Below are 14,418 nucleotides of genomic sequence, written 5' to 3'. Positions count from 1 at the left end.
TCAAAAGTGTGTGGTCAGTAACATATTATTTGTGTAATTAGTAATTATGACTCATTGGAGGATTTTTTATTTTAATAAATAAAATAAATATAATATTTATCGAAATAAATATTTTTATGAGAATTTACTGATTTAAATTCTGTTGTCATATTTCGTTTATTTACAGTATAACAAGATACGTAAACGAGATACATGTATTTTTTTTAAAAAATTAAAAATAATAAAAAATATTAATAATATCAATAATTTAAATTTTTGGCATGTAATTAGTACATAAAAAAATTGGTAGAAGAGATTAAAATAGATATGTTTGATTAATTAGTACTAAAAAAAGAGAAATTATTTAATGAAAAACAATAATATTAGTCATTATGATAACTACGTGAGAATTGAAACGATTATCTTACGATAACTGTTTCAATTCTCTCCCCACTATCCATAATAGTTATTTTTATTTTTCAAATTTAAATTAATCCAATTGAATCACAATTTAAATTAAACTTTTTATGTACTCTTTTTTATTACTAATTGATCAAATATATCTATTTTTATTCTTTGCATTTACAGCGTCACTTCCCTTCTTGGCGCCAAATTCACGTTCGACTAAGAAGACTTTCTATAGTTTTTCCAGCTTTGCATAAATATCTCTCTTCTTTTCTCTATTTCTTGAATGAGTTATGATGTTCTCTTCTTTATTTGTTCCATTTTTGTATGATGTCTTCTTGAATTTGTTTCTGTACTTAGTTGTAGGGACTATGGTAGAAAAGAACAAATTGATTGTTATTAATGTTGAAAACAGGCACTACTCTCAAAATAAGCTATGTAATTTGATAATTATGATATCTTTGACATAAAATTTTTGATAATTTGATGATGACACTGATCTTAGGTAGTTAATATTGTAGTTAGCTTTGTATAAAATCACAATTTGAGTAGTTGTTTTCGATTATGACGGATTTTGAGGTTTTTAAATCGAGTGAATACCCTACTCGATTTCTGACAATTATCTCGAAAGGACAACGAGACCCCAAGAAAAAAAATACTCAATTTGGCTTCTATTTTTTTTGAGATTGATTAGTCCCTGTGTAAAAAAAACAACGTTGACTTTTTTTGGCATAAAGACCTCGTTGTCTTTTCGAAGTTATTGTCAAAAGACGGGTTGAATTTTTTTTATTAAGGGTCTCGTTGTCTTTCGAGAGAATTGTTAAGGCCGTTTTAGATTTTTCTCCTTTTTAAATTTAATGAGTTATATACTTCACCAAATTTAATCTGAACAGTACCCAAAAGTTTTTACCAATAATCTGCCAGCATCAATAATTAATTAAGATGTTAATATCAATTATCAACTTAATTGTTATACCAAGTGACAAAGCTTATGTAATTTATATATTTTGATCGGTTGTTTTTATCAATTTCATTGATGACTTTATGTACACAATTTAACATAAAACTTACCATGAAAAATATAATGGTGTCTGATCTTTTGTGCTGATTTTTTAAAGTACAAATATCACAAGCTAGTTGAACTTTAATGGATAATTACCATTTTAATTTTGTGATATTTCTTTTAAGACTACAAAAGATCATGATTCAAGAGAAATTCCTTTAATTTTATTTTAGTGCTAAATATGTGTGCACATAAACTAACTATTCTCCTGTATTAGTCACAATTTCGTTGAGATAAAGACAACATATATAAGGTCTTAAACAATGGATGAACTTCAATACATAGTAAATATGATCTGTGTATATTAAATGGAGGATGTTTTCGTAAAAATGCGTAAAACGTCTTTTTGTGGAGATATTTATGTGTCACATTATTATTGGACGTATTAATAAATTGGTTATTTTTTAATTTCTTAACAAAATAGAATAAAACCGATTTTTTTATAACAATAATAATAAATCTAATTGTTATCAGATCTGGTTGAACGGACCAATTTATATAATCCACTGGATCATGATTTTTTTTATTTTTTATTTTAAACAAAAATCAGGGATATATTTATCTTTTTATCAAAAATTTAAATATGATTCGGTTTAGATTGTGTAAATCGATTGGATTAAATCGGATGTATTAATTATAATGCGAATAATTGGGTTTATTATTGTTGCTATAATAAACCGATTTTATTCTGGTTTATTAAAAAATAAATTATTAACCGATTTAATAAAGATATCCAGTAATATCATGACACATGTAAACATATTTAAAAAAAAATATTTTAAATGTCTTTATCAAACTGATCTCCATATTAAATTTAAGTACTTCTACTTCTTTTGATAAATACTAATATTTAGTTTACAGTTAATATAGTCGATCATTTTTATATATATAACAATGAAATTTTATTTTCAAAGAATAGTGAGGAGATAATATATATGTCAGTGCATTTAATTTCTTTTTAAATTGTCACCTAGTTTCCGATCTCCGCAACTATCAATCAATGATATAAGTTTAAATTAAATACATTTTATTCTCCAAGTCGCAAGATATTTCAGCTTTAGCTGATTATTCAAGTAGTTCTTGTTCTGTTTTTTAGTGTGAATAGAGCTTTTTCTTTGAATTGATAAAAAAACACTGTATCTCTTTGAATTACAGTAATACTGGATTAAATCACATGAATTTGCAGTGTTATTGTATTATTATATTTAGTGGCATTCAAATGATTTAGATTTTTCAATTTATTTTTTAGTTTATAAAAAAACAAAACAAAATTTTTATTTAAAAATTTATTATATAAAAATATAAATTGTATCATATATAATAATATATTTTTTAGCATCTGCAGTCTCGTACTTATAAATATTATAAATTTTTTGTCTTTGATGAATGTTAAGCTTTATAATAATAATAAAAAAAAAACTATTCTTATAAAAATATAAGAATAACCTTTCATTCAAACGGTCAGAGGAGAATCAATTCCTGTTAGAAAAGACTTGCTTTATTTGCAATAACAGATTTAAGAAATATAATATAAGAAAAATTTTAAATGTACTAAAAATATCGGTGTTTTAATTGTTTTAACAGTTGATTTCAATTAATATATATCATATATATTTTTTATAATTCAAATCAACGGTTAAAATAACTGAAATATCAGTATTCTCGATACACTTGAAACTCTTCCTACAATATAACAGCACCCAAACCAATTGGATCCAATGAAGTAGATTACTTGTGAGAATTGTACATCAAGAGTGGTGTTTAATTTGATTTTGGTATTTAAAGAACAAAGTTAGTTCTGTTATTCAGTTTGACGAAAATCTATATTTAGATGAATAGTAAATTCGATGGAAATAGATTTTTTCAATTTTTTTAATAATTAAATGAATAAAGTGTAATTTTTTATTATTAATTTTATAAATCGAACAAAAAAAATATAAAAAAAATATAAAAAATTAAAAATTATACTTTATTTTTTAATTATTTAAAAAAAATCTATTTTTTAAGATTATCTACTAACCCACACTAAACTTAAATATTGACTTCAAATAAAACAATTATTTCTTATTAATTAATTCAAAAGACTGTCCAATATGCGGCTAATTTTTTTTAAATGGAATAATGTATGTGTGCTATTCTATATTATTGTAAATTCTCGTATTTTTTTCTAATATGAAATTTATTTTTTTATACATAGTAATCAAACAAATCGAAAGATCTGATTTTATGGTTATTATTCAAAAATAAAAAATCAAATAGTCTAAATTTATAAATACTCAAATTTAAACGATAAAAAATATAAATCAAAGAGTCTTTTTTATTTGGTAAGAATTCTTTTTTAAATCTATACTTAAATCTGGCTCTTATATTTCAGTATTTAAATCTGATCAAGCACTATAAAATCGTTTATCAATAATTTTTGTCCAATAAAAACCGCCGCTATATCTACCGGTGAGAAGAAAAATGTATAGATGGTGCTGGTGTGGCTGGGCAACTAATTTATGTATGAAAAATTCTTATTAGATAAAATTTTGTAGGTGAAAAACAAAGAATTGATTTTCAAAAAAAACATCCAAACATGTTTATTTTGCAAGATATCATGGTTGATTTATTGGTGGTTCGCCATATATACTTTACAAAGATTTTGAGTGTCCTATGTACTTAGAGTCCAAATTGTATGTGCTTGTTTGATTGATGAGCTTTACATGTAAATTGGAGATAATGGATCGGAATCACATCCAACAACAACAATCTATATACATATAATGGTCTTTAAATTGGAGACACCCCAACATCACCACTATATGATATATATCCCTTTAATTTTGTTAACCTATATTTCATAGGAGATTCCGTTTCTTGACATTTTAAATTTTTAATATTTCCTTTTCTGTATATGTTTAATCGTAGATTAATGGTCAAATTCGTTCTTAAAAAATTATTTATTTTTTTATTAGTTTTTAAAAAATTAAATTAATTAATTATATATATATATATATTAATTTTTGAAAGATGAATATAAATCAAATTGGTTTTTATGCTAGTTAGATGACGACATATCATGTTATATATATATTACGTGGCATGATGATGTAATAAGTTAATGCCAAGTATCATAAGATGATTAGTTGATATGTCAAAAAATTATTTAAAATCAAATTGGTCCCTGAAAATACATGCATAGATTATTTTCATTCCTAAAATTTTAAAAATTAATCAAATTAATTTTTATATAAATTTTTTTATTTTTTATAATATTAAATTTTTAATATTTCTTAATCCTACTTATTTTAATCTCTTTTTTATACCTTAATAAACAATTCTTTTAACCCTCTAATAATGATATCAAGGGTTAATTGTAATATACCATCCAACTAATGTACATTATACTTCATGACCTTGGAAAATGTGTAAATCATCCATCTCCTAAACTTTTGGTGAAGGTGAAGTTCTTGAACTAATATTCAACCAATCATTAACAAAAAGAGTTGCTAGTAAGTGTCTTAATTAAAATTTATTAAAATTATTATTAATAGAAATTTAAAATTTTTTTAATTTAATAAATATATATAATAGATGCATTAAAAACTTAATTTGTAACTTTTCATGTAAACTTTAATATACATTATCTAAAATTCATGCATACATAAAGTGCAATTAACACTCTAATTAATGACATTGCTGCCTACTTTCTCCCCCACCATCAAGATAATTTTCCAACCTCTTAGGTAAATTAAAGAGCATCAGTAATAACGAGTTTAGCCAAAAAGAGTTTGATTTCTACATACATATATTGGGGTAGGATTAATTATGTTCTTATATAGAATTATACATTGCTGCTGGGGATTATTATATATTAAAAAAAAGAATATGCTCAATAACCCATGTTATACCTAGTAAATGATCATGGGAGACAGTGAGACACTACGTAATGCTTGTTCATATAAGTATATTAAACGTTATCTATTTATATTGTAATAGATGAGTGCACAATAGCAATAATATATATATATAAAATGTCTAGAGGATCAACTAGGATATAGTAAATTTAAAATTAACTAATTAAAAAAAAATAGTTTTTACTTTTAATTTTAAAATTTGAAAACTTAGAAGGGATAAAAAATTATATTTTAATTAGTTAGTTTCAAGTTGGCTATATTTTAGTTGGTTTCTTCGAAAACGATATATATACACGATTATGCTAAGTGTATATCAAAACAAGTCATCAAAATTAGTTATCAGTATAAAATACATATTGAAACATAAATATACATTAAAATTAAATTAAACTACATATATATTTATACATAAATATTTTAGTAATTAATTTTAATGTATAAATAATATTTATATATATATATATATATACTACTTTATTTTGTTATTAACAGTGCATAATTCCAAAAGTTCACCTTTTTGTTTAGACAAATTAAAAGGTAAAGGGAAAAAGGAATGAAGGGTTCTACCACTGATTATGAAACGCAATTTGTGCAATTTATTTATTTATTCATATCACGAATGGGGGGCTATTATGATCGTTATTGTTGCGTGCTAAAGAATCTCTTAAATCTCACCCTAGCTAACTAGGCATATCAGTATAATTGCCTTTATATGATATTCTAAACGATCCTTTTTCCTAATTAGATAAGTAACTTTCGATGTGGAGAAAAATAAGCCAATGGTCTAGCATATTGAGATTATATATGTGAGAATAATATTTTAATTTGACGGGTCTTTGTATTAGTTATATAATTATGTTTATATTTTTATCTAACTAACTGATTAAGCTATACATTGCTAGGATTTTTATAACTACTAAAAAGTTTTGAATTTTATCTTTATTAAAAAAAAGTTTAACTATTCTGTTGGTCTCTATAGTTTTGTGAAATTTTCAATTATATTTCTATACTTTTTTTTTTCTTTTTAATTGGATCTCTGCACTAATTTTTTTTCATTTATTAGTAGTAATTGGCTTAATTTTATAAAAACCTAACTAAAAAAAAGAATTGGTATAGGGACCTAAAAAAAAGAAAAAACAATGTAGAGACCCAATTAAAAAAAAAATTGATGCAAGGACTCAATTAAAAGAAAAAAAATGTATAAGGATCTAATTGAAAATTTTGCAAAACTATAGAAATCAACAGAGTAATTAAACCTTAAAAAAATTAAGTACATACATAATTACGCTTCAAACCCAAAAACAAGAATATTGCGTAAAGAAATGTGTTATATAACTATTAATTCATATATATACCTCTACTAACAATTTATCAATAGCAATTTATGCCTAATGATAACTAGGTTAGAGAATTAATTTATATATAAATAATAGGTAGTCAATTTATTCGTAGGGGTGTCCATGTATCGGATCGTATCCGCAGATCCGCGGTAAATATTCGCATCCGATCCGAAAATTGCGGATACGATACGATCCGCAAATTGATCTGATCGGATCGGATCGGATCCGATCCGCGGATATCTGCTCTACATCCGCATATCCGATCCGCGGATCCGTAGATCCGCACTATAATAATTAAAAAATAAATAAATATATATATTTGGTATTATATTTACTTGTTTGTATGTTTTACTTAATAATTATTATTCATATATTGTATTATTTTATTTTTGTTATTTAGAGAGAGTTTGATTAAAAATATTTTAGGAATAAATAAGTTTAAAATTATCAAAGAAATATTTTTATCGAATTTTTTTACATAGAAATATGATTAAAAAGAGAAGCTTTAATAATGCGGATATATCCGATATCCGATCCGATCCGCAAATGTGCGGATCGGATCCGGCACTAAAAAGTGCGGATATTATATCCGATCCGATCCGATGGAAAGTGTGCGGATCGGATTGAATTTTCGGCCATATCCGATCCGATCCGATCCGCGGACATCCCTATTTATTCGTAATAAAAAATAGAGAAAATTCCACCCCTCCCCTACGAGATGCTAAAATGACACTCCCCTCCTCTTTATTTTATAAATGTACATTTTCCTCCCTTCTAACTTTTAAAAAACCTCCTCTTTAATCCATTTTAAATTTTTTGTGTTAACTAATATTAACTTTATGCATTTTTTAAGAAAAAATAAATTATTTTTTGAAAAAATACCCATTAACAAAAATTTTATTTTTTATCATTAATTTTTTCTTACCAAAATACCCTTTAATAAATTATTCTTTTATTGATTAAATTATATTTTTACCAAAATATTTTCAAAAAAATTAATAATTAAATTATTTTTTTCTAAGATACCTACCCTTCAATAATTTTTTAATTATTAAATTATAATTTTACTAAAATTTTTGTTAATAATTATTTTTATATTTACTATTAATTTTTTGATATCAATATATATTATTATTACATTAAATAAAAAAATCTTATCACTGTTAATATGTATAACAATTAATATATATTAATATTGAAAAATAATCTTACTAAAATTTTTTATTTAATTTAAAATAATATATATAGATATCAAAAAATTAATAGTAAAATATAAACAAATTGTTAACGAAAATTTTGGTAAAATTATAATTTAATAATTAAAAAAATTATTGAAGGGTATTTTAGAAAAAAATTATGTAATTATTAAATTTTTTTAAAAATATAATTTAATCAATAAAAAAATAATTTATTAAAGGATATTTTAGTAAGCAAAATTTAATGAAAAAAAATTTTGCTAATGGATTTTTTTTTTTTAAAATAATTTTTTTCTTAAAAAATGGATAAAGTTAACATTAGTTAATTAATACAAAAAGTTTTAAATTGATTAAAGAGGAGGCTTTTTAAAAGTTAGAAGGGAGGGAAATGTACATTTATAAAATAGAGGAGAGAGAAGTGTCATTTTAGCATCTCGCAGGGGAGAGGAGTGAAATTTTCTCTAAAAAATATCATTTCCTAATTACATGATAAATTTGGATACATATATACATATAATTATATCTCACTACGGCAATAAAAAATCTTTGATTGAAGCATGAATTACATTGTAAAAATCTTACAAATAAAAATAAGTTTAATTTTGATACACTCAGTGTAATTACTTTCGTTCTTTTGCATGACTATTCATGTGGTAATGCGAAAGGTAGTTATTTTTATTGATATGTCGTTACGTAATTGAATACACATGTAAAATTACTTTACACTGGCAATGTATCAAAATTAGATTCATAAAAATATATTACGAAATTTTATTTATTATTTATTTTTGTACACGAATTGAAGCACTATGAGACAATTATTGAAACAACATATATAAAGAAAAGATCGTCACATAATATTTTTTTTTTCATCCTTGGTAGCTAAGTGAAGCATATCATATCATATAAGACGGAGGAGGAGACCCTAAAAGTGTCTTCAAACGAAGCATGGTATGTAGGTACCATTAAATTCTCTGTGATTTGAACATCTGAGGCTGTGTTTTCTTCCTCATCAGCTTCTTTTGACTCTTAGGTTTTGGATTATAATGAGGTAGAACAATACACATCATGCATATAGTATAATCACTATTCTTTGTCCTCTTCTAAAAAAGTTGACAAATGAGTGAAATGACAAGTGCATCCAACACTTGATGGTTCTTAATTGGTATGATATATGCCAAACGTGATGGAATGAGACAACTAACGAAGGATGAGTAGTAGTTCTATTATTCATTGACAATTATTATCTTTTATATATATATATATATATATATATATATATGTATGGTAATTTGTTATTTTGTTATGATATACCGTCGTTAAATGTGTATATATATAACTAGAACGAAAATTGAAAATAGCGACGGTTTTGAAATCGTCATTTTGTTAGTTTCATGGCAGTTTTGAGAGTATTAGTTATATGTTTTGATTTAGCGACGGTTTAATAGTGTATAGATGTGGATCGAAAAGAATTAATTATTTATCTCTAATAATTAAAATTTTTTTAGTCAATAATTTTTAGTATTTTTTATCATCATTTAATCAGAATAAATACTAAATAATCTTTAACATGATAAAAATTTTATTAATTTATGTGTATAAATTTTAAAATATATGAGTGTAAATTATATTAATTTATGTCACTACAAGAAAAGAGAGCTATTTTAACATGATTTTTTTAACAGCTATAAAGTGTAAAAATTAATATATATTTTTCACAAATATCACAAATGTCAAATTCTCTATGTTTTTTTGATGAATAATTTGATTATAGAAAATTACTCCTCAATTTTGACACTCATTTGTTTTCAACTTACTCCATTATTCCTTTTCTTCGTTGAGCTCCGTCAATTTTGGCATCACACTGCTCTCAGTTTGGGATCATACTACTCATTCTTATCTTCAAAATCTCAGTTTATTCTTCAGTTTCAAGATCTCATCTCATTCTTTGTTACAATTTTTTGTTGAGAATTTTTTATGGTCAATAAGTGTCAAAATAAATAATATTTTTGATGGTTAATAAGTATCACAAAAAATATATTCTCAAATTTTTCTAGTAAATTATTTTTTGATGGCCAATATTTATCAAAATAAGATTTAAACTTTTTTTTTTACAATTACTTATATGTTAAAAATACTATTTTTGACAAAACTTTTATTAACATATTTTCATAGTTAAAATAATGTCAAAATTTGTTTTTTTGACAAATTTTAATTTTTTTGACACATAATAATCCTTAAAAATAGTCTATATTATTATAGTGTGTGTAAATTCTGATAAATATAAGTACAAATTATATATTTTTTATGTGCAAAATTTCTTTAAACATAAATATAAATTATTACTAACTAAATATTAAAAAAAAAAAATATTTACTACTTTTGATAATTTGAGGGTACAGTGGGAAAGAGATTATAGCCACAGAAGAAGCTTGCTTTAAAGGTAGGTAAGTGGGAGATGCCATCTAAAGAAATAATGAAGAGAATTAAAATTGTGATGCAAAGCATTTGGATGTTAAAAGGTAAGATTCCAAGCAAATAATGAAATTAAAATTAAAAATAAAGGGTCAATGTTAGTTGGCATTGTGTATCATATTGTCCTCCACTTAGTGCACTACTACTCTTACATACATCAATTGGTCAACCCACTCCCAAATATAGAATTCTCCTCCTTGCACATAACTTATTAAATACTAGGTTATTGTTTTAGTGTATGCCACTCCTTTTTCTTTTTCTTTTTTTTTCTTCACTCATGATTTCAATCGATCAATCATGTTGATTACTTTTATCTAATTAATTGTATTTTTATAAGAGTTTAATTATTAGTGTATGTATATACACATATTTTTATGATGATGATGATAGTGTAAAGTATTATACATTGTTATTATATTTAAACTAGATCTATTTTTATAATCCAAAAGCAAATTGGGTCCAATAATCTAGTCTTAGGTTTAGGAAAACGACAAATACATACTATCACTTTGGAGATTATGAAAAAAAAAAAAACGTTTTACATACAAAAAGAATATATCTACATTGCTATACTAGTATAGTGCATTACAAAAATAATGTTTGATGACGCAGCATGTTACATTTTATTATAAATCAAATTAAAGTTCGATTTCGTTCAATGTATCTGTAGTAATATACTAATATCATATACACTATAGCGCATGAAAATTATTTCTTGTATATCTTCATTGTTTAGGAAATATTATAAGAGAAGATTATTAGCAACATTTATCCTTCATTCTAAAGAGGTAAAACTTAATATTTTTTTTTTATCTCTTTTTTATACATCATATTGTTTCGAAGTAAATTTAGGATTATTTTTTAGTTTAATTACTTTGTTGGTTCATGTAGTTTCGCAAAATTTTCAATTAAGTCATTATACTTTTTTTTTCTTTTAATTTAGTCCTTGTATCAAATTTTTTTTTTTTAATTTGGTCCTTACACTTTTTTTTTCCTTTTATTTAGGTCCCTATACTAATTCTTTTTTTTTTAGTTGGGTTCCTATCAAAATAAGTCAATTACTACTAATAAAAAGGACTTAATTGAAAAAAAATTAGTGCAGGAATCCAATTAAAAAAAAAGAGTATAAGAACCTAATTAAAAATTTTACGAAACTATAGAGACGAACAAAATAATTAAACCTTATTTTTTGTACGTGTGAAACTTAAATTTATAAAATCGAGACAAATATGTGACAGATCTTTTTGTTTCGGGTTGGTATTTCAATAAGATTGAATATATATATTCATAAGAGACTTTAATATTTAAGTTATTAATAATTTAAGATAATATATAAAAATTATTAGGATAAGGTAATAATCTATTTTAAATATACAATTAGCCTTTATTTATAGTGTCTTGTAAAAGAATCTGAAAAAAAAAAATTATGTGGATATTATCTTAATTTCGTTTATTATAAACCATACTTTTTTTGGAGGAGTATTTTTTGATTGATTACAATTTTAAACCTAATTTGGGAGTTGTAGCGTATTATATTATTCTATATAAATTATATATATATTTTATCTAATAAGAGATGTGTGTAGTTTTTTTTAGGAAAAATCGAGTCTTATACATAATATAAGAATTTAATTTTGATATACTGACAGTGTAAAAATATTTTAAACAGTCGCATAATTATAATTTTTTTATGATTATTCACGCGATTAATATAAAAAGTAATTATTTTTGTTAATGTAGTGTTATGTAATTGGATATACGTGTAAAACAATTTTATACCGACTGTATATCAAAATTAAATTCATAATATAATTCAAAAAACAAAGATTTACATTTAGTTTCATCATTTGATATCTTCTATCAATAATAATAATGGCCCATATATTGACCAAGATCATTCATTATTTTTTGCTCTAGAAGAATGACATTACCTACCAATTAATTATGAGTTTAATATATTATTAGAAGACTTCTCTTTAATTTATTGACTTTTTTCAAATGATGAGGGAAAAAGGAATGGTTCTGATTTGTTTGACGCTCGTTCCCCATATGAAATTGCATAATTGGAAGTATATATATTATGATGAAGATGGAAAAGTTAAAGTACATGGTGCAATGCAGTGCAAGTGTGTGCCAACCATATGAACCACAAATTATAATGGAGATTCAATACCATTATTATTACTTGCCAGGTTGTAATTTTCTAACATTCTTCTAACATGGACGCTTAGCTCGTGAATGTGTTAACTCAAAACCTTAAGGTAATAAGTCAATGGGTCTCTCATCTTATAAAATTTTTACTCTTTTTTACTTTTTTTGATGTGGGACTAATTTCAACACTTCTCACACTTACAACATTAATAGAATGGTGATCAATAATGGCTTCCTAAAATTCCAAGAGATCATAATGGAACCAGATAATTAGTTGATCTAGATGAAACCTATTCAACAATAACTACCTTACTGATTCTTCGAGGGGATGGAGACTTTCAATTAGTCGTAATCTCTGAGTTTAGATAGGTCGATATTTGTAAGGGAACCTAACGATTAAGTCAGTTAAGATCTATCATATATGAATATTGATATTGACACAGAATACGACACGGGACACGTTAATATATAAATTTTAAAATTTTATAAGATATGAAGACACAATAAATATATATATATATATATATATATATATATATATATATATAAATAAAGTATTCTTTAGATAAATTATAATGATATTTTGATATTTTGATATTTTATTAATATTAAAATATAAATTAATTTTTTAATTATTTTTAATATTTTATTTTTATTATATAAAGTATTTAAAATATTTTTTGTTTTAATAAATAATAATATATACTATTTGAAGGTTGTGATAGGCTTAGAGAAGGGGGGTTGAATCTATGCCTTCCTTTTAGTTGCTGTTGTTACCCTTTTAAAACAGATTTGCAATTCTGATTCTATTTTAACTTAGCAGCGGAAATTTATGAGACAATTTATTTTTGTCTCATGAATATCAGAAAACAGAACACAGCAGAGAAGAGAAAAGCTAACACCAGCATATATCCTGGTTCGGTTGCCTTGTGCTATGCAACCTACATCCAGTCTCCTTCACAACTATGGAAGAATTTCACTATAGTTAACAGTATTACATACACCAATAACTCAGGATTGACCCAATCCTTTCACACTCAAGTTCTAACCTAACTTGACATTGGCTATGCTAATACCTAACTATTCACTCTTAGTGCTAACCCAACTAAGAAAGGGATACCTCACAGGTACAAAATACAAGACATAAACACACCTAAAAAAATCTGAAATTAACTCTAGACTTTTCTCTCAAGTGTATCACTCAGCCTTTTTCCACTCATGGCTTTTACTTGAGCTTTCTCACAATGCCTTTTCTCACAAGAAATTACAGAGAGATAAACATAGAAAAGTACAGTACAATCAGTAAAACATGAAGGAGATTGACTTCATCAGCAGCCTCTTTGCTATGTGCAAAACCAGATTCACAAACCTCAGATACAGTTTTTCAGTATTGGCCGAATGCTTCTTTGAAAGAAAGCATTATCCAAGTAGAGGAACTTCTTCATAACACAACTCACTAACTCTGGTTTTCTCTCCTTACCTTCTGAATGAACAGCAAGCTTCTTTTATCTCCTTGCATGTGGCTGAGTTCTTCTTCCAAGGTCAACACCTTGAGCCTTGAGCTTCACCAACCCACAGATTCACTTTTTCACCTTAATCCTTAGAGAAGAAACTTTCCCTCTGACTTCCTCATCTTGACCGAAAGCCACAAAGCAGTAACAATAGAAATCTTCCAAGGTCAACTTGATCTGAGCCCTTGAAAACCAACTTGGTCCCCAAGTATCACTTGTGATCGTAGATGTGGAGCAGAATAGGGCAGAGAACCACTTTCCCTTGAATGCCATTTTCGGATATAGCAGAGAGTTGGGAAGAAGGGATGAAGATCTGATTCATGCAAGATGAGATGGATTACCTTTCTTAAACTTGATTTGGTTTGGATTTTCTGTTCTTTGCTTCTATGCCTCAAGCTT

This window comes from Arachis ipaensis, chromosome B9 (assembly GCF_059453495.1).
Source record: "Arachis ipaensis isolate K30076 ecotype BB chromosome B9, ASM5945349v1, whole genome shotgun sequence".
Lineage (NCBI taxonomy): Eukaryota > Viridiplantae > Streptophyta > Magnoliopsida > Fabales > Fabaceae > Arachis > Arachis ipaensis.
This window is presented reverse-complemented; position numbering follows the sequence as displayed.